Here is a 22009-nt window from a genome sequence, read left to right as displayed (position 1 = left end):
AAGTGTAGAGCTCCCCATTTTCTTCTTAGCAATTTACCTTCTCAATAGTTAACTGTGTTCCCCAGAACTACATGAATCCCTTCCTAGGACCTTTCCAGTGGTCTGTTTATTTTGTGCTAATAGCTAACTCTCAAAGGTCCCAGCACATCCCAGCATTGCTGTGCTGAGGACCAATCCACCAACACACACACACACACACACACACACACACACACACACACACACACACACCCTGGTTTCAAAAGGAATCAACTTGTACAATTTTTTCTTTTTTTCTTCCTTCCTTCCTCCTCCCTCTTCTTGTTTGTTTGGGTATCATCGGCTTAATGTGAAAGGGAGGCGTGCAAATTATTTACATGGTGGAACAGTTCAGAACATCAGAATGGGCAGTTAGTGGATGTGACACCATTTCAACAGTGATTTCAGTCCACAGACTTTCCATGAATGTCACCATGTGTAAATAAGAAATAATCCCTGTCATCTAGGACTACTTTGGTGCCTCCATATTCGGGGAAAACTTTGTCTTCCACTTTCACTAACTGATTGAATCTAGGCATCCTTTCCTCTTGTGCCTGATCTAAGAGCCCATCCAGTAGTTTCAGGACCTTAGTGATTATCATCACGGCAGAAAGCATGGTGCGACAGGCAAGGATGATGCTGGAGAAATCGCTGGGAGCTGCCCCATCCTCATCTTCAAGCAGAGAGAGCAAGTTGTACAATTATTAAATCATGTTCCACCTTGGTATTTTTAAGTAAAATGTTCACGGTGAGATTTTACCAACAATCATGCTAGGAAGCCATCAGTACTTGATCATGGGATCCTTGGGGTGCCATGGGGTGGGGCAGGGTTGAAGAACAGAATGTTTCTCTTGGAAGTTGAGTTACCTCAAAGGTAACACTGGGAAACCAACCGCTCCTTAGCATTCTAACTTCCCCAATGGGCTGCTTTTCTCTTTTTCTTTGAGACAAAGTCTTACTATGTGACCCAGGCTGGCCTCAAACTTAACTATCCTACTACCTCAGCCATTCCTGGCTGTACTGTACTCAGATTTTCTTTTTCTTTTCCTTTTTGGTTTTTCAAGACAAGATTTCTCTGTGTAACAGTCCTGGCTGTCCTGGGACTTGCTTTGTAGACCAGGCTGGCTTCAAACTCACTGAAATCCGCCAGGCTCTGCCTCCCAAGGGATGGTGTTAAAGGTGTGAGCCACCACCACTCAGCTATTGAACTCAGACTTACTGAGGAGGCTCATGTGCTGCCTTCTGGAAACATCTTTGCTCTTCAGGAGCAGATGCACAGTGTACATGGTGCAGAGAGCTACCTGGAAATGTGGAAAACATGGGAAGGTCTATAAAGCCTTTGTCACTTTAGAGGCAGCTTTGGTGCCACGGAGAATTTCAATGACTTTGGGTACTGCATTTTCTGTCTCCTGGGGACACTGTCGTTCATTCATTTGTATTGTACAGCACCCACACCCTATTTTCTGCTCTAAGGAAGAAGAATGAAGAAGATAAGCCGGGTGACACAAGGGGGCTCAGATGCTGGCGGGGTGGAACAAGCAGGGCGTTCTGTCATGAAGATGAGATGCAGAGAGAGGCGGGAGGAAAGGCAGCCTAGGGGATTAGATTCTAGAATAATCGTTGTTTATGCGGACCACCAGGTTGGGTAGCAATGCTGGACATCCTTTCAGTCCTTTTTAAATGCAGTTCTTAAAGGAATTGGACTTTTTTGCTTTTAAAAAAAATGAACTGGAACCATAGGCAGCATTTTTTTTGTTGTTGTTGTTTTTTTTTTTTTTTTTTTTTTCGAGACAGGGTTTCCCTGTAGTTTCTAGAGCCTGTCCTGGAACTAGCTCTTGTAGACCAGGCTGGCCTTGAACTCAGAGATCCGCCTGCCTCTGCCTCCCGAGTGTTGGGATTAAAGGTGTGCGCCACCACCGCCTGGCCCATAGGCAGCATTTTATGTGACTCCTATCAACCTGATTTTTTGCAAATACCTTCCCTGGGGAGACTTAAACCAGAAGCCTGGAGAGTCTGTTTCCCAGCACATCGTGCCAGTGATTAAACTGCTTACCTAGAACAAGAGGGTTTCCAGTGTTGCTGGAGGTGTAGCCATAAGGCCATCACCTTAGCTGGGAAGGTCAGGAGAACAGGAAATTCTGAAGAACGTTCTGCTATCCTCAGTACAAATAAAACCTCCTTCCTTATAGGACCGCCTCTTTTGTACAGACCCTTCCCAGATCTCAAAATGTTCCCATCAGCCCACCTCATCTATTGCAACCATGCCTTCTCAGGCCATGCCATACCAATCCCACCCCACCCCACCCCACCCCACCCCATCCCATCCCACCCACCCCACCCCAACCCACCCCACCCCATCCATTTCATCATAATTTGGGGGCCACTTTTAAGCTCTCACCTCTCAGGAGCCTCCTCAGTCATTAAGCTGAAATATGAGTAAATGGATCATGACTCTAGACTCCCTGTGGGTCATGTGACCCTACCTTTCTTTCTCACCCTTCACTGAAGGCTGGCCTGATCATGGTTTGAATCTAAGGTCTACTTGCTATTCTCACTGTTGCTTTCCTTCCCCTTTCCTCTTCCTGATTCTTTAAAAACATCTTCTCTCCACGTCCAAAGGGTGGGTGGTCATAGAAACTGTCATTCTGTGGAGCTGTCTGACAGGATGCGTGGAGACAAGGGTGTGGGACGGGGTCCCAGGAGGACACAGAGAGGGCGCCCTCCACAGCTGACAGAGCTGGGCAAGCACCCAGGAACAGGTGAGTTGGTTTCAAAGATCCTCCTCTCTCCACACCTGTTTTAGCCCAAGTGCTAACATGTTTCATGTCACAGCGTGAGTTGGGTGAAGTTGTGGTTTCTTCTAATTCCCTCCTGCAATTCCCAGACATGATGGTCCTTCTCCTGACTGGCCTACTTAGCCTCCCTTGTGATGTTCCTAAATTAAACTAATTCCTGCTTTGAAAGGGGATATTTAAAAAAAAAAAGAAGAAGAAGAAAAAGAAAAAAGAAAGAAAGGGAGGAAGACAGAAACTTGTAAAAAAAAAAATCTGTGCAGGTGGAGATCAAGACCACGTGGGAGTTAGAGACTGAGCAAGGACCAAGCCTTTCCAGTCATCACCTTCCTTCACTCTCTTACCCTATACCCCGTTCTTCCCCACCTTCCTCTCATTTTCCAGCTGAAAGAACTGGATATTTGTTCATTCTGGCAAACTGACTTCTGAGGAAAAGCTTGGAGCAAAGAATTCGAGATGCCTGAAATCAGCGAGAATCGGGACCCGCTTCTATCCAGCTTTTAAGTGGGACAAGGAAGAAACCCTTCCCTGCTCCTGGCCAGGGGCTGGGGTCCAGGAGGATGGGGGCCTCTCCCTGCCTCTGTCTGGCTGCTGGCCGTCTGGAATCCATTGTGGCTGCCGCAGCACCTGGCAGCTGGCATGAGCCTACGGTCGGCAGCAGGCACACAGGCCGCACTGGCGGATCAGATCAGATGGAACATATGCCTGTAAGATGCTTATGGCCCTTTCCGAGCACAGCACCCCTCCTGCACAAGAACAGGGCAATTAGATGAAACCTCACGCTGGGAGCAAAGCTGTTTCCTGGCTGAGGGCTGCAATCTCTTCTTCTGCAGCCTCGCTGCTGCTCCAGTTTATCTGCTTCCCTCCTTTGCTTTATTTTACTTTTTCCTTCTTTCTTTGTAGTGTGTGCGTGTGCATGTTCTTGTGTGTGTATGTGTATGCATGGGTATGAGTGATACACAGACACTGAATGTCTTTCTCAACTACTTCCTTTTCCATTGTTTCATGCGCGTGTACAATGTATATGCATGCATGTTTTTGCATGTGTGTGGGTGTACATGTGTGTGGGTTCATATGCATGTACACGCATGTGGAAGCCTGGTGTTGGAGTTGGGAATCATTCTCTATGGACTCTTCCACCTTATTCATTGAGGCAGGGGCTCTCAATCAAATGTAGAGATGTAATAAGACTAGCAACTTGCTCTGAGGACTCCTGGCTTCTCTTTCAGGGATTAGACAAGTGGGAGGCTACACCTACCCAAGTAATTATGGGAGTCTTGAGGTCTGAATTAGCCTCAATGCTTGTGAGTACCAGCCTGGAACTCATTCTGTAGACCAGGCTGGCCTCAAATGCAGAGATCCATCTGCCTCTGCTTCCTGAGTGCCGGGATCAAAGCCTTATTTTTTGAGACAAGGTCTCCTACTGAACCTGGAGCTGGCTTCAAGTCCTCGCACCTGCATGGTGAGCACTTAGTGACTGAGCCAGGTCCCCAGCCTCTGCTTCTTTCTCTCCGTTCATCTGCTTTCCAAACACCCGTTCTCCACATCTCTGACTTGGCTTGTTCCTTTTTCTCTCTGCTCTTCCACCCCTCCTTCCTCCCTCCCTCCTCCCTCCCTTCTTCCCTGTCTCCCTCCCTCCTTCCTCCCTTCCTCCCTGTCTCCCTCCCTCCTTCCTCCCTTCCTCCCTGTCTCCCTCCCTCCTTCCTCCCTCCCTCCCTCTCTCCCTCCCTCCTTCCTCCCTCCCTCCCTCTCTCCCTCCCTCTTTCCTCCCTCCCTCCCTCTCTCCCTCCCTCCTTCGCCTGATTTTGCTTTCTGTGTACTTCGTGCTAACTGCATTTTTTCCCTCACTTGTGGGTCAACTAAAACTCTCGTGGAGGGAAGAAGCGAGCAGCTGCAGATCAAAGCACAGCTTTCTATGTGTGTGGACAGGCAGGGCAGTGACTCCGAAAGTTATGGGCACTACCACTGATTGAATACTACTACCAATTCAGACGCTGGGTTGGGGAGCCTAACCCCTCTCTAACTCTGATGTGTCCTGGCTTTTTATATGGTTTAGGGTGATAGATAAAGTGGCTGTGAGATTGGAATGGAAAAGTTTTTCTGGTTTGATTCAAACATCTAAAGTAAAGATTCTTCCAGCTTCGGCATGCACACAGGTATCTGCCCAGCCCCACCAGAGTTTCCAACGCAGTCGGGGTGGGGCTTGAGAGTGTGTAGTCTGGCAGATTTCCAGGTAAGGCTGATGCTAACAGCCTGACAGTGACCTTGAAGTCAGGAGCTGGTCTGAACTCAACCCCAATGACAGCAAACTTCTTCTAGACCTTGACGTATGTGCAGGGTGGGTGTATATGGGGACTCTTCGGTAGCTAAACACTGACTCATTTCACACGAGGATTTGTGTTTATCTGTAAAACTGGCCACCATGTAAGGTGACAGAATATGAAAGGAAGCAGACTAAGGGGAACTGAAGCTGGATTTTGCAGTCGTAGGACTGTAGTAAGGATAGTGTACCCTCTCTGCAGAATTGTGTCAGCTACTCTTCCATGTACTGGCTGACTGCGTCGTCTCGGTATTTTGAGTCAACGACCTCTGAATTTTATGACTTCAGTAAAATGTCACCTTTTGACACACTTTCTCACTTGAGCAATTCAGTAGGTAGAAGTCCACTAACCTAAAAGTCTCGCCTGTAGGATTTGTCAATGTAGCAACTGTACAGTGTGCACCAATTGAGCAAGAAATAATCATATTCTTTAATGGAATTCTAAGAGCAGCCGTCCGAAGAGAGGCCAGAGGGAGCACAAAAGAGTGAAATTTAACCTGATAATGAGGAAAAACATGAGACAAATTTGTTTTGCCACAATTCATACATGACAGTATAGCTCTGTGTAAATAAAACCTGGCAACTTCACTGAGTGAATATCTGGCTGGTAAAGATTGATTCCCAGCCCTCACATGTTGGCTTACAACCATCTGTAATTCCAGTTCCAGGAGACCTGACACCCTCTTCCGGCCTCAGTAGGCATCACACACACACACACACACACGTGGTATACAGATACACACGCAGGCAAAACACCCATACATATAAAGTAGAATAAATAAATCTAAAAAATAAAGATAAGAATAAAATTATAGGCACGACTGGGAAAAAAGTTGACACAAGACTCTGCCTTTCTGGTTTGTCTGTGTGGCGATGATATTCAGGAAGTTGTCCCCTCTGCCCAGAGGTCTAGAAATGATGCCCTAGGCTGTGGTCCAGGGCAACACAAGACTTCTGCTACAGCTGTTTTCACCTGTGAACACAAGAGAGGTGTTGGCTGCTCCTGCCAGAGCAGCAGTTCTGAACCTGTAGGTTGTGACCCCTTTGGGGGTCGCATATCAGATATTTATATTACAATTCACAACAGTAGCAGAATTACAGTTATGGAGTAGCAATGAGATAATTTTATGATTGGGGGTCGCCCCAGCTGTATTAAAGTGTCACAGCATTAGAAAGGTCGAGAACCATTGCACCAGAGGGGATGGATTGCAACTGCCTTGTTGCTGTACCAGAGCTGTCTTGGGTAGGCAGGAACTAAATGAAATTGTTAGGGAGGTGGCCAAGGAAGTGAAGTTCTTAGCTTCTCTAGCCCAGAGAGATCTTGGGGAGGAGCACAGGCCCTGGGAGGAAGAGGTGGAGGCAAACACCAGCCGACAATCTTCAGCACAGAGTAAAGTCAATGATAATCAGTTTAAAGGACTATGGATGGCTAATATATTAATAAATGGAATATATGGAATAAAATAGAAAAAAGCAATGCTTTGCATAAAGCAGGTATCATTTTGTAAAGCTTATTTTGGTGTCCATGTTCGAGAGAGAGAGACTGTGTGTGGGTGGAGGGGGAGATAGAGCGATACTGGATCATGACTTACGAATGTCAAAAAGGTTTAAAAAGACCTAGAATTAAGAAAAAAAGTGGGTTGGATAGTTTGTTGGTTTGTGAGTTGTAGAGGACAAAGCAAACATTGAGACTTCGTACCTCGTTTGCCTTCTCGGAACCACATTTTCTGTTGTTCCCAGGTTCAGCACACATCTCTGTCTGGTCCGATGGCACCTGGTTGGACCTGTGGCATCCGTTCAGGATTCTCCCATCCTCACAGTGTCGCTGGCGCCTAGGGCTGGGGAGTTCCCAAAGATACGAGAAGCAGGCTGAGCACTCAGTTTTCAGGTTCTTGTGGGCATCAAGGAACTCAGACTAGAGACAAAGCCAGGAGTCGGGAGGAAGTTTGTTACAGGGCGAAGGTCCACATTTAAGAATGAGTTCGGGGGTTCTTAGCAGAAAGAGGTACCGTTGAATTTTGGACAGCTTGCTTGATGGACAAACTTAATTTAAAGGAGGAGCGGGGAGGGAGAATATTTGTGTAGCTGTTTCCTCCAAAGCTCAACATTCCCTCCTGAGGGAGGAAGGGGGCTATACAGTTCAAAAGGCTCACAAAACTTACAAGCCTCCATGAACTCAGAGTTAGAGGACTCGCACGGCTTCTCCCTAAGGTTGCACAAGCCGGAAGTTTCTGGGGGAGAAAAGACTGTCTTCAGTGGCGCTACCTGCAAGTTGTGCAGAGAGCTCCAGGGATGAGTGAGGCTTTCCTTAGTTGTCACCGGTGCTGGGGTGGGCTTTTCAGTGATGCAGCTGCCTTTGAGTCCTCTCTACTTCCATCAGTAAGCCCTTACCTAGTAACCACAAAACGATCCTTGGTTCGCCAAGTTAGACTGTGGTGAAATTGCTTCTTTGGTCTGTCATGGGTGCCCTATGTGGGATGAGGAGATATTTGTTCATGTCTTTCCAGAAAAGGTCTCAGGCAGCTCTGGGAATTCCAAATACAGGGCTTACTAGGATTTACTTCCCTTTTCTGTCCTTAGATGGGATTCTTGAGTGGCATCAGGCATGTGACAGGAGCAGGTGGTTGTGCTAGACAGTTTGGAGAACCATTACTTTGAAGTTAAGGACAATTGGGGTAGTCTTGCGGGCCATGGTGGGGTGATGTAATACTGTTCTTAGTCACATGATCCTGTCACCACCCTGCAGTCTGCACCTCTTTTCTCTTTATCTGTCTAGATACTTAGATGGACATCCACAAAATAAAACCAACAGGGACAGAAAACAGAGGGACCAAGCAAGCAGCAAGCTAACCTGGGCGTTTGCTTTCTTTTTAGACCAAGCCCAATTTGCCTGGCTCGTTAAAGATGCTTAGTCAACAAAACTGCTGCTGGCCTTTGGCTGCAGAAAGCAAACACGGAACAGCGTGTGGAATTTCCTTTAGAGGGGACACTGAGCACTTGATTCATACAACGGGGTCCATTTCCAGATGGATCCATGTTGCCCTTAGACTGGCACGTTGCTTGGGCTTTGCCAATGCCAGCATCCGAATGCTCAGGGGTAGACATCCCAGGGTCAGAGCCGAACCACGCAGAAAGCAAACTTTGAAATTCCACTCACTGAAGGGTCACCATCATCTTTTTTTCTTCATGGACTGAATTATTTCAAGGCTTTTCATATCTGTTGGAGTGGGTTGAATTTCATTTTCATGAAAGATAAATGAAATCTTAAACTGGGTACAAATTTAATCTTTTTTACCCTCTCTCCTGGTGTTGAAATTCCTCTTTATGGGCCCTTTCCTATACCCCCTCCCACTTTCTTCTTCTTTTTTCTTTTCTTTTTGCTTGTAAGAGGTTGTGCGTGATAGGATAACTGGTTTTTCCTGGAATGGCTAATACATAGTAAAAAGAGCACCATTCACTAATAACAATTTGCTGATTGTTTCCTGAGCCCCTGGGAGGTGTGTGAAGACTGTGATTACTGGCTGTGGCAAAGGGAATGTGACAGCGGCTCTGGTTGAGGCCAAATAGGAATTCAAAACTGAGGCCTGTTGATCCTATAGAAAGCCTTGCTTCTGCCTCCCTTCCACCTCAGGTGGCTGCAGAGTCTATCAGAACAGGGTCCTGCTTATCAAAATGTTCAATGCTAGTGTTTGCCCCCAGGCGTCAGGGAGGCCAGGAAATGGGAACAGCTCTGCGGGATACCCAGGAGAGCCAAGGATTTATTAAGTAAGGGGGAGGGGATTGGGGAGTTGTGTGGGGGGGAGATATATAATGTGTGCTGATTTGGAAGAGATTAGGAAAATGAACTCAGCAAGCACAAAGAGTAATTAAGGAAATCAGGAAACGTCTTAACAGTGGGGTGGGATTAGAGCGTGTACCAGGGAAGGGAGACTTGATCTCAGAGTATCCTGTGTTTAAGAGGCTTTGGGGGTTGCTAGAGAATGGCTTGAAAGCATTTGAGTATCAGAGAATGGTGCCAAATCAGGGTGACCCCAAAAGCTGTCTTTTGAAATGGGAGTTAAATGAAGGGTCACTTGAGGGCCTATCTGGGACAGTGGCAGTTGCTGGTCCCTGACAACACAGCGCATCATGGCAGAAGCATGCGTTGGAGCAAATGCACTCATCTCGTGGCCCAGAAGCAGGAGAGTATGAGGAGGAACAAGGGCCCATAGTGCCAGCTGACGTCATGTCCTAATGACTTAAAGACCTGCTTGTGGTGTGCCTGTGAAATGTCTCCCATAGGCTCCTTGTGTCTGAAGAGTTGGTCCCCAGATGGTGGCCCTGTTTTGGGAAGTTCTGAAACCTATTGGAAGTAAGGCCACTAGGGGATGACATCCTAGTTTCTCTGTAGCTGTGAGGAAACCCTGACCAAACATAACTCAGGGGAAAAAAGGGTTTCTTTTAGCTTCCAGGGTACAGTTCATCATCAAGAAAAACATCCAAGAGAGGGACCTGGAGGGAAGAAACGAAGCTTGCTTTCTAATGCAACTCAGGACCAAAGTCAAAGAGTAGAAGGTGGCTCTGCAGGCTGGCTGGGGAGGACAATGGCCATTTTATCTCTACCCAAATGGCAGTTCACCAAGCAGACCCCGGTGTTGTCCAGTGAGGGATTTGTTGTTAGTGGCCAAAAGCACAAGCTGATTTTCCCATGGCATGGCGATAGGGTAAGGTGTGGACTAGGTATGTATTGGAAGGATGCAGGGAATCACAGAACTAAAGGAGACAGACCTCAGGCAAGCTTGGGCAATCTGGGCAGAAAGAAATTCTCTAGGACTTTACTGTAGAAGTGAATCTACTTGGGCTTTTTTCTTTTCCTCAGGTACTTGCAGAAAATTAAATTAGGTCTTCTCAGTTGGTGACATCTCTCCTCTGAGGTCTGGCAGAGCACTGTCTTCTTGGCTTCCTTTATTTGGTCTTCACACCCCTTTCCTCTCCTCCCCAAAAGACAACCACTTTAAATGAACTTGATTTATGGTCTTGATTTAAATTCATAATCACGGATGGAAAGCATGTGTGTGCATTGAATCCTTGCACAATTCTTTTCTGACTGTCTGATGCGTCTAAAGCTGTCTCTGTGGGGCTGTTTGGACACTTAGTTCAGTGGTTATAAGTTGCCACGCGGTGTTTATACCTTTGCACGTGTTCATCCACAGCAGTCTTTAGACCCACTTCCCCGGAGATGGTCCCCTTGTTCGGCCTTCAGTTCTGGCTACGCAGGCCGCTGTAGCGACACAGCCATACGTGTGTTTCTGTTGTTTTAGGCGAGGATTTTCCCACAGCAGATGTCTTGCGCTGTCACTCTAAGGATGGAGAGGGGAGAGAATGAGGGCTACTTACTAGGCATGAATAGCGCACCCCAGGGCCCTTCTGCAGACTATAATACGTGAGATAGAATGAGACCTGGGATCAGTAGGTTTATGTGATGATTCTTATGATCGAGCATATCTGGGGAAATTTTACCTGCAGTGTTCACGCCAGCATCAGATGCTGGCTTAAGGGTACAGAGTTACTTTCTGAGAGGACGGGTTCACCTAACTCTTCTCGCTTTTTCTTTTTCCACCTTGTGTCCCTGGGGTTGGAACCCAAGAGCCTTCTGCTAAGCAAGTGGCTTATACCCAAGTTACATCTCCAGTCCTTCGACTGTTGGTTCTATCTAGCAACTCTTGGTTTTTTAATCCTCAGTGTCAAATCGGTTTTCACTTACGATTACCTGCTCTTTGTAACCAAGTTCTCCACTCTTTTTTGTTGTTGTTGTTGTTAAAACATGACAGTTCTTTTTAAGTTCTTGTTCCCTTTTTTATCATTGTGACTACATTCACCATGAATCATTTGTTTGTTTTCCTCTTGTTTTGGTTAGGGTCTCTGTGGCTATGATGAGAGGCTTTATTTGGCTTATACTTCTCCATCACTGGAGGAAGTTAGAACAGGAACTCAAGCAGGCCTGGAACCTGGAGGTGGGAGCTAATGCAGAGACTATCAAGGGATGCTGCTTACTGGCTTGCTCCCCATGACTTGTTCAGCCTTCTTTTTTTATAGAATCCAGGACCACAAGCCCAGGGATGGTGCCACCTACTGTGGACTGGGCCCTCCCCCATCGATCACTAATTGAGAAAATGCCTTACAGCTGGATCTCATGGAGGCATTTCCTCAACTGAGGCTTCTTCCTCTTTGATGACGCTAGCTTGTGTCAAGTTGCCACACAAAGCCATTCAGTACATCTCTGTTATTTCCCACTCTGGGTTCCTGTTCTTTTAGACTATTGAGTACCGAGGCTATATTGGGAACCTCAGCAGAGGGACATTCTCTCAGTCCTTAGACTGTGCCATCCCCAGAGCTGAGAGAAGAAGTAGTAAGTACTGGGCTTGAGGGAGAAGTAGAAATGACTAGATGGAGCTAGGGGACCCTCCAGGACAGGGAGAGCCTCAGACAGCAGCTCCATATCAATTTGCCTGGGAGGTCCATTTTTTATCTCCCTGGATTATGACAACCCGAAGCTTGAAATGGGATGCAGGGGTGTTGAGAGGCAGACACACGGAGAATGGGGAGTTTATCTGTCCTCTCTGTATGTTTTAGGACCCCAACAGATTCTGGCAGTGCTCTGTAGCCAGTCTGTTTATTTGGGCATCATTTCTCAGAAAGGGTTGAGTTGTAAGCAGTGATAGGTCTGGTGATGGAGAGAAGGAGACATAAACAAGACATTCTCACTCCTGAACCCTCCTTCTTTCCTTTTCTCCTCCCCCCTCCTCTCTTTTTCCTCTTCCTCCTTTAGACTTACAGATTTGAGTGTTACACTGTGATGCGGGAATAGACGGATGCATCTAACAGTCATCAGTTAGGGCAATCAACAGATGACAGATCACCTCGAGCATTGGTCATTTCTTCTTGGTGAGGCTTCCTTTCTTCTGACTACTTCGCATTATGCAATGCGTCCTTATTGATCGTAGTCTTGTCCAGGTCTGCACGCCCAGCCCATTCCTGCCTTTAGTATAGTCTACCTATGCCCTCCGGGTCCCTTCCTGGTTCCTCACCAAGTTCCTACCTGCTTCATACACTTTCAGGCTGCTTGCGGGATCTCCAGGCTGAGCACAAAGGGAAGGCAGAGGGCAAATGGCCTGGCTTCAGTCTCCATGGTTTTCTATGCTTGTACTGCTGGTCTTTATCTCAAGAGGGAGATTTTTTTTTTTTGAGCCTGGATCATTTGACCACCCTTTTATCAGGGTTACATAGCAGGAAGACCAGTGAGACTATGAGCTGAGCCTCCTGATGGTTTAGGCTTGTAATCCAGCTATTTGATAAGCTGGGGAAGGAGGATTGAAGGTTCCAGGCCAGCCTGAGCTACAGAGCAAGTTCCAGGCCAGCCTGGGCTACAAAGTGAAGTCGTAGCCAGCTGGGGCAACATGAATTTTTTGTTTGTTTGTTTTCTTCAAGACAGGGTTTCCCTGTGTATCCCTCCCTGGCTTTCCTGGAACTTGCTCTGTAGACCAGGTTGGCCTCAAACTCACAGGCCTGCCTGCATCTGCCTCCCGAGTGCTGGGATTAAAGATATGCACCACAACCACTGAAGGCTGGCATCTTAAAATTTAAAATCCAAAAAGGGGACCAGGCAGTGGTGTTGTTTTCATTTAATCCCAGCACTCAGGAGGCAGAGACAGGAGGATCTCTGTGTTTGAGGCCAGCCTGGTCAACAAGAGAGTTCCTGACAGTTAGACAGAGAAATCTTGTCTCAAGAAGAACCTAAATAAATAAATAAAACCTCCAAAGGAGCCCAGGGATGAGTAGTTCAGTGGTAAAGAATGCTTTCAACCTCTAGAACTACAAACAGTAAAATAAAAACAAAGAACCTACCCATGCAATGGCTGGGCCATGCAGCACAGAGCTGTGGCTTTCTTACCACTCAATTATAGTTCCACCTCCGGCCCTGATGCAGCGATTCCAGGAACAGGAGAAGGAAGGGCTTCCAGCCCTGGGCCTTCCGGGGATGACCTGCTTTTTCCATGCCCTCACCTCTTAAAAGTGGTTAACCAACTCCATCACCTGTTCCAATGGAGGCTTGATGCGGGGTGGAGAGAGAGAGAGTGGGGGGAGAGAGAGAGGGACAGAGGCCGAGACGCAGTGGGCGAGCGAGAGGGCGGGGAGGAGGGTGGGAGGGAGGGAGAGTGTGAGAGAGAGAGAGAGAGAGAGAGAGAGAGAGAGAGAGAGAGAGAGAGAGAGAGAGATCCCAGGGAGCCGCAGCAGCTCAAGTGTTCTGCAGAGAAAAAGCATAATAAGTGTGCAGGGTGACTGTCTGAAACTCGCTTCTGTGACTGGCTGGAGCCTCTGGGCTTCCAGTTTGACTCTTCCTAGAGGGTCTGGCCCCCTTTCCGCATAGACAAGATATATCTCTTTAAAAATTGTCTGATTTCAACTTCAGCTAGAGGGGACAGCAAGTACAGCCGTCAGTGCTACTTTTTACTCCCACGCAACCCTATGCAACATAAATGGCATCTTGAAGACCTTTGCCATGCCCAGTCTGGGACAATGACATTTATTTTGTGTTTGTTCATCTCTTCCCTGAGAGGTGCACCAGCATAGGAACAGGGTGATTTCTGCTCTCTGTAAGAAAAACCAGGGCCTTTTTTTGGAGGAGTTTTCCCATATTTTGTGCTCTTTGGGTTTTGGAAGAAAAGCCCCCTCACATCCTGAGACCTCACAGCGGAGTCAGAAGCTGTGTTTCTAGGTAACTGTAGGTTGTATGCCTGGGACCATGGATGCCACCTGGGTAAAAGGACACACAGGTTGATCAGGTCTCCCTTGGCCAGGGTGCTGAGGCCTGGAGTGGATTGGACAGTGAACTTGACCTTGCGGTCTTGGGAGAGGGTCATGTAGCTGGCTCCTCTTGGGGTCGGTGAGAGGACAGTTGCAGGGAACACCTTTGCAGCCTAGTCAGGCGATAAGGTGTTAATGACCCTGAGAATCTCTTGGCAGCAGTACTGAGCAGAAAGAAATATAGGTGGCCCTTCATATTCATTCCACAGAATGAAAAGGGGAAGGATGTGACTGCCCTTAGGGATGGAGGAGGAGAAGGTTTATTGTAGGTATGAGGGAGAGCATAGCCAGAAGCAGGGACGTCTGGGAGAGTCCAGCATGGACATGACCCTGAGCTATGTGAAAAGAGTGGGCAGGAAAGGGGGAGAGTCAGACCACCAGGCCAGGAGAGTAAAGGGCAGACAAAAGGCCAGGTAATCAAAATGGTTGGATTATATAAGGAGGGGAATCTGGAGAAAGGGCAGACTAGCCCCTGGGCTGCAGACGTTTAGGGTAGGGTGTGGGGTATGCCAGTCATACGCTGTAACAGGTAGGGACTGAGGGATGCTGGGAGAACCTGGTGGCCAGGTTTGCTTTGATATGTCAAATAGGCACCTCCACCATTTGTCCCAGGGTTGAGACCTAACGTGCACTTCTAAGGATTTTATCTCCTACAGTTCAGTCAAGCACGGGATGAAAGTATTGCTAAAAATCACATCTGTACCAAGTATGTACAGACTTTTTTTTTCTTATTATTCTCTGGCACCGCAGCTTAATTTGTTATACAGCATCTACCGTGTGTTGGGTATCATAAACCATCTAGAGATGCATTAAAGGATACAGGAGAATGTGTGTTGGTTTTCTGCAAATACTAACTTATCTGATGAGGGTCAGAAGCATCCACTGATTTGGGTATTTTTTTCCAAGAAATGTCTGTAGTTGGAAACCCCTGTGCTGTGGGACAATGGTCTTATACCCTGTAAAGATTTGCCACTTGTATTGGTTTAATAAAATGCTGATTGGGCAGTAGCCAGGCAGGAATTATAAGCAGGGTGACCAGAACAGGAGAATTCTGGGAAAAAGGAAAGGCTAAGTCTGCAGTCATCACCCAGGTGCAGAAGACACAAGATGAGAATGCCTCACTGATAAAAGGTACCAAGCTACCATGGCTAACACAGACAAGAATTATGGGTTAATGTAAGATGTAAGGGTTAGTTAATAAGAAAGCCCGAGATAATAGGCCAACCAGTTTATAATTAATGTAGGCCTCTATGTGTTTCTTTGGGACTAAATGGCCATGGGACTGGGCAGCACAGAAACCTCTGTCAACACCCCTGGGATAGTTCTGTGCTCTGGGCTAATGAGCCATGAAGATTGTCTAGCACTGGTCATTTTAATCAGCCTTGTCAAGTTGGGACTAGAGTTAGGATGGAAGGTAATTAAAGTTGAGTAAGATGCTTGTTAGACCTCAGGTTTCAGGGAAGAAGAATTCATATCATCTACCGATGATATTAAAGGATGCAGGAGGATTTGCATCAGTTCCATGCAAACAACCTCCCATCTTACGTATTTTGGGGATGTATATAAACATCCCATCTAATGTATATTTAGAAAACTGTCAGGTTCAAGGGGAAGCACTCCCTATGGTATTGTGCTCAGAGGTAATCAGTGTTGAGGATGTTGTATGCTGAAAATACGTATTTCCCTCCTCTGATACAGAAAAGAAAGTAGGAGAAATAGAATTAATAAAAACTGTGTTGGTATTAGACTGGACAAAAGGACAGATTAAACAAAAAAAAAATGCCCCCAGCAAGATAATGTTAGGATATTCACTGACCAGACAGAAAGACTAGAGAAGAAGGCTGGAAGCTTGAGTCTCCCCAAGTCAAGCTCAGTTTAGGGGTACAGAGCATCCACTGGCTACCGCAGTCCCACTGGATACCATGATGGTGTCATGATGGTGTCATAGCTTCAGCTGTCAACTTGTTACAAACCTAGAGTCACATAGGGAAAAGGAACCTCAGCTGAAGAATTGAGCAGATCAGATTGGCTGGCGGGACATTTGCTCGATTGCTAACTGCTCTAGGAGAGTTGAGCCTACTGTGGTGGTGTCATCCCTATGCAAGTGGACCTTGGCTCTATGAGAAAAGTAGCTGAGCAATCTGGATGAAACAAGCCAGTAAACAGAGTTCTCTGTGGTCTCCGTTTCACTTACTGCCTCCAGGTTCTTGCCTTGGCCTCTCTCATTCGTGAACTCTAACCTGTAAGTTAACATAAACTCTTTCCCCTTCAGTTTGGTCTTGGCCAATGTTTTATCGCAAGAACAAAAATTAAACCAGGACAGGGAGAACCCATCTAATGTTGTGCTTTGCTTTCATGTCATGTGTTATGATCAAATGCCCATCTTATTGATCTGGATGTCTTTGCTCAATCTGGAATATGGGGCAGCAGCAGACACCTGGGTTCATGGCTACTCTAGGGGAAGGGCTGGGACTGACAGGAAATGGCAAGTTCCTCATCTATGGTGAAGGAATTCAGAGTCTGGGCCATTAAAACCCTTCCTTATAAAGCCATCTTGAAAAGCAGCTATGCTCATCACAATACCACTGACACCGCCCTGCCAGGACACCACTAGGACCCAGAAAGACAAATATAATATGTACTCACTCATAAGTGGCTTTTGAACATAAAACAAAACAAAACAAAACAAACCAGGCTACAAGCCACAACTCCAGAGAACCTAGGCAACAAAGAGGACCCTAAAAGAGACATATATGGATCTAAACAAGAAGGAGTAAAAGACAAGTTCTCCTGAGTAAATTGGGAGTATGGAGGTCATGGGAGATTCAGGCCAACCAGGACTATGTAGTGAATTTCAGCCAGCCTGGAGAACATGGTAACAAGACCTTGTTCCCCTACAAGGCTCAGCTCATCTGTCTCTTAGCTGTGAAGTCATTACACATTACAGCTTTTCCGTGGCTTAGTCTATCATCTGTAAAATGGGGGTAACACTTACCTTCCAGGATTATTGTAAAGATGGGATGAGTTAACACATGAGTGTCGCTGATGCTAGTCGCTGGCTCATAGGACACACTCAGTGATTCTATTTTTCACTGACTACCAACCATCTCTCCAGTTTTTGTCAGGTCTTGATTATATGTGCCGAGAAGTTCTAGATCACACTCGACTACATTTTTCTCTTCCTAATTTACCTGTTCCAGAGTCTGTTGATCCAGTTTCTTACTTTTTTTTTCTTGTTCAGTCCCCTCTCTCCAGACTCACTACCGTGGTCTTAGTTTTGGCCCCGTCATCCCTCACTTGTGTGACAGAAGCCACCGTCTAAATGGTTTATCAGCTCCCACACACTTCTGGGTAATGAAAAGTCATAAAGTTACCTCCTGTGATCATGAAACATCTGTTACTATAAAGTCTCTATGGCAAGCTAGGAGATGCTCTTATAACTTCCCATGGTTTGCTGATGATTTGCACACCCACCTCTGAATAGGCACTATTATCTTCTGCAGATGGGGCAAACAAGACCCAGAGTTCTAAAGGCCTAGAGCCATACGGCAATATGAGGCCTACGGGAGATCTGAACCAAGGCTCCCAGAATTGCACATCTGTTGATGGTGCTAACCCCATACATGTGGTTATGGGAACAGCTGCCTAGTTTTCCAAACAGAAAAGCTTAGAATTTCGGTTTCAATGTGTTTTCTCTTTGGCGCTGAGAAGGCCACTCAAGGTCTCACACATGCTAAGCACACACTCTGCCACTGGGCCACAGTCTCAGCCTCGTAGCTTTTAAAGCTAAGACTGTGAAATAGATTGAGCTCGGTTGCTATAAAATGGATGGATTAGTACTGCCCTCTGTTTTTAAGGACTATTTTATGTATGCGTATGAGTGCTTTGCTTGCATGCATGCATGTATGTATGCATACCACATGTGTGTCTGGCGCCTATGGGGGCTAGAGGTGGGCATCAGATCCCCTGGAATTGGAGTTACAGATGGTTGTGCCTACCATGTGGGTGCTAGGAACAAAGTCTGGGTCCCTTGCAAGAGCATCAAGTGCCCTTAACCATTGTTCCATTTCTCTAGCCCCATAGCCATTTTTTGAGATGTTTGGAGGCCACTGCTTAATACTATAAATGCTATGCGTGTATGAAAATTTTCCTCTGTTTAAAATCTTTAACATTTCCCAACTGTTTACTTTTGTTAGCTTTCTTGCATAATTAGGATTTCTATAACTAAATGTATGTGTGTGCGTGCAAAATGCTTGAAGGTATGTGTTTAAATACGTATTTTTTTCTTTTGTTTTTTGGTTTTATGAGACAGGGTTTCTCTGTAGTTTGGAGGCCTGTCCTGGAACTTGCTCTTTTGTTTGTTTGTTTGATTTGTTTTTGAGACAGGCTTTCTCTATGTAACAGCATTGACTGTCCTGGAACTCACTTTGTAGACCAGGCTGGCCTTGAACTCACAGAGATCCTCCTGCCTCTGCTTCCCGAGTGCTGGGATTAAAGGCTTGCGCCACCACCACCCAGCTTGTATTTGTTTTTACTGTCCTTCTAACCGCACATTTCAAGCCCATCGCCATTTGTAGCATTGTTTTTAATTTGACTGTTTTGTTACTTCATTATTATTATTATTATTATTATTATTATTATTATTATTAATAGTAGTAGTAGTAGTAGTTGAGACAGTCTTGCTGTGTAATCCGAGCTGGCCTTGAACTTGAAATCCTCAGGTCTCAGCCCTTCTGGTTCTGGGCCGCAGGTGTGTGTCCACACACCCAGCTCTGGTCAGTCTGTTCTTCCTTTTTCAACTTCCCAGGCTTTGCTTTAGGTCTCTTTTCCCAGTGTAGATTCACCGTATCACAGACTTAAGCACAATGCAGTTTGTGCTCATTTCCAAGTTGTCCCTTCTGGTGGGGAACCCTTTTGTAGTCTGCTCTTCTACTTCCGTACTGCTGTCTGCAGGGTCTGCTGGCTGCAGGCCTCCTTCCCTTTCTTTTTTCCTCTCCTCTCCCCATTATTTCTGTCTGGAACACAAACCATTCTCCATGAATGATCTGTGGGCAGCAGAGTCTGGGGCCTATTGGCTTTTGCTTCGCTTAGGGAACAGAGATAGGACGCTGTGGCGGGTGAGGCCACACAGTGAGTACATCCCGACTCCTGGGAGCAGCTCTGAAGCCGGCCTGTGAGGAGGGGGGCATTTTAGGGGGGTCTCTGAGTCTCCTCATTGCAAGTCTCCACTCACCTCCTCCTGAGACCTGATGGCTACTTGCACGGAATGTTGGAGAAAACTTCAAGTGACAGGTTATGTAAGGGCGGGTGGCTGCCTCATGGGAGGTAGACGATGGAGGGTGTTTGAACAGACCAGGAGAGGGTACTTTGCAGACGAGGTGTGAGCACAGCGCCTTACAACATAGAGGTGCCTTGTTACACTATGGCGGCGGGGCAGAAATCAGTGTAAGCTACTTGTCCCTGGAGCGCTGCCAAAAGGCTTCATTTCCTGACCACTAAACCCTTTGAACTCTGCACGCCCCTCCCCCATCACAGTTATAAACAGCGAGGCCCTGGGCCAGCCCTTTTCCACGCACACCTGATGGTACAAGATCTGTCCCCCAGGAGGCGGCTTCCTGTATCTTGTGCCCATCCACAGCCTCCCGAGGCTGCCACGCTGGGGTCCATGGTCAGGAGAGGCTGCCGTGTGTGTTACAAGGGTCCACTCAGGGTGGAGGCTGATCTCTGGGAGTACATGGAGAAGGTAGAGTGTTCAGAAGCGGCATCCTTGTGTGCTGCAGTCCCGGGAGCAGTTACTGAAGGTCGGATTCATTGGCTCTCTCGGCGCACCCCTGCCTGGGTGATCTGAGTTACCCCGGGGCGGCGGGGTAGTGGCAGGGGTGCTCTGTTTTGTCTCAGCTACTCACAGGTGGCAGCGCTTCTTTAGCATCAACATGTTTTCCCATGAGCACCAAGGGTAGCAATTTCCCTGCCTTTATCAGCTTAGCAACAGAAGGCCAGTTTCCAGGAAGGCAGTCACTTGATCCAGCTTGGTGAAACCCATTCGCCGGCCACGGCTCTGGCCTTTGCATCCCAGCACTCAACAGCCGGGCTCAGGACATCGTTTTTTTTTTTTTTTTTTTTTTTCAGTTGGCCAGTCCTCCTCCACCCCTGCCTGCAGCAGGGTGGTGGTTTGCAGAGTGGTAGGAATGCCTTGGGCCTTTGAACATCGCCAGGCCTCTAACCCCGTGTTGCTTGAGGACAGCAAAGCAGCAGCTTGTGGGGCCCGGGCTTGCTGGGTGGGCCCAGGAAAGGCCCCTCCCTTCAGTGGGGGTTCTTCCCTGCCTGCTAAGCTCTGTGTCCTGTGAAACCGGTGGGAAACAATGACTGTGATGTTGGCAGGCAGTTGTGAGGTACTTCCCACCCTGGCTGTGGCCTTTGATTAAACAGGGGTGGTGGTGGGGGGGGGGGCAGGGGTGTTCTTTGGAGACCCATGAATAAACTGGGTGAGTGGTTTGGGCTTCGAAGAGGCTCTTTTTATAACCATATATGCCTCCCCCAAGAGAATCAATAAATAACGCTGCCATTCTGGTAGGGCTGTCTTTCCATAGCTGCCCTGCGAGCTCTGGCCCCCGCCAGTGCCTTCTCCTGTTTCAATTTCCAAGTCCTCTTGCTTTTGTAACTCAAGGAGCGCCTGAGCTCACGAACAGCTGACAGCCGGCAGCTCCTAGCGGTGGCACCTGGGGAAGGGGTGGACGGGCCATGACTTGCCAGCTTGCTCTGGGGCACCCTGTCCCCAGCCGCTATGAGTCATTTGAAGGGTGAGCAAAGGAGGGGGGGGGATATCTTTGGTGCCAACCCCAGGGAACGTGGCAAGGCCCTGTTCGTGAGGATGGGTGGGGATGAGCTCAGCTAGGGGGGGAAATCACAGAGAACCCTGCTGTCTTTACAGGTCACTACCTCAGGAGGGAGCTAGCCTTGTCTTCAGGGATATCACCCTGAAATCAGTGGGCATCACAATGTGCTTGGGAGGCACCACCTTGCATCTAGGAACCTTACATTGGTTCAGAGCGTGTTGTGTTGAAGTCGGGTTATTTCATTTCCTTGCAGGCAGCATCTCTTGCGCTGCACCCAGGGTGTTACATTGCATCCAGAGGGCACTGCATCCTGCATTTAGGCATACCCATGGCTAGACCGCTCACACACTGAGAGTTTGTGGCACCTTTGAGTACCCACTAAGCCCAAACTCTATTTTACTGGAGAGGAACCTAAAGCTAGAGGGGAAGCAGAAGTGAAGCTTGAGACTGCCTCCTTCCGTAGTCTCAGGTCCCTCAGCCTCACACCCCTGCAGCCCCACATGGCTCCTGAGCAGGGGTGAGCAGTGCGAGCCTCACACCCCTGCAGCCCCACATGGCTCCTGAGCAGGGGTGAGCAGTGTGAGCCTCACACTCCTGCAGCCCCACATGGCTCCTGAGCAGGGGTGAGCAGAGCGAGCCTCACACTCCTGCAGCCCCACATGGCTCCTGAGCAGGGGTGAGCAGAGCGAGCCTCACACTCCTGCAGCTCCACATGGCTCCTGAGCAGGGGTGAGCAGTGCGAGCCTCACACTTCTGCAGCTCCACATGGCTCCTGAGCAGGGGTGAGCAGGGTGAGCCTTACCCCTGTAGCCCCATATTGCTCCTGAGCAGGGGTGAGCAGAGCGAGCCTCACACTCCTGCAGCTCCACGTGGCTCCTGAGCAGGGGTGAGCCATGCGAGCCTCACACCCCTGCAACCCCATATTGCTCCTGAGCAGGGGTGAGCCATGCGAGCATGTGCTGGGAGAGGGCATGAGGGGAAGTGGGTGATGGAAGGTGACAGGACCCAGGAATGCTACCTCTCTGGCTCAGTTTCTGGCCCCTCCATCTCCTTTCTTTACCATGCACTCACACACCACCTCCCTGGTCCCTTCCGCTGCTCTTGGTTTTTTCTTCTGTGCCAGTGTAAAACCCTCACTGGCTTTACCCTGGGGGGAAGGGGATAGGCTGGTCCAACTTTGTGACTGGAAAGAAGGCTCC

The 22009-nt window shown here is 47.8% G+C and overlaps 1 long non-coding RNA gene across 1 annotated transcript; it reads left to right on the top strand.

Annotated features, from left to right (window-relative positions):
* Positions 1-19559: 19559 nt before the first annotated feature.
* LOC119817374 lies at positions 19560-20384 on the top strand. Its single transcript, XR_005285890.1, has 2 exons — positions 19560-19717; positions 20104-20384. It is a non-coding gene; the product is annotated as an uncharacterized LOC119817374 (long non-coding RNA).
* The last annotated feature ends 1625 nt before the right edge of the window (positions 20385-22009 follow it).

Source organism: Arvicola amphibius, chromosome 6 (assembly GCF_903992535.2).
Source record: "Arvicola amphibius chromosome 6, mArvAmp1.2, whole genome shotgun sequence".
NCBI classification, from domain to species: domain Eukaryota; kingdom Metazoa; phylum Chordata; class Mammalia; order Rodentia; family Cricetidae; genus Arvicola; species Arvicola amphibius.
Note: the sequence above shows the minus strand (reverse complement) of the source record. Positions and strands in the feature narration are given on the sequence as shown.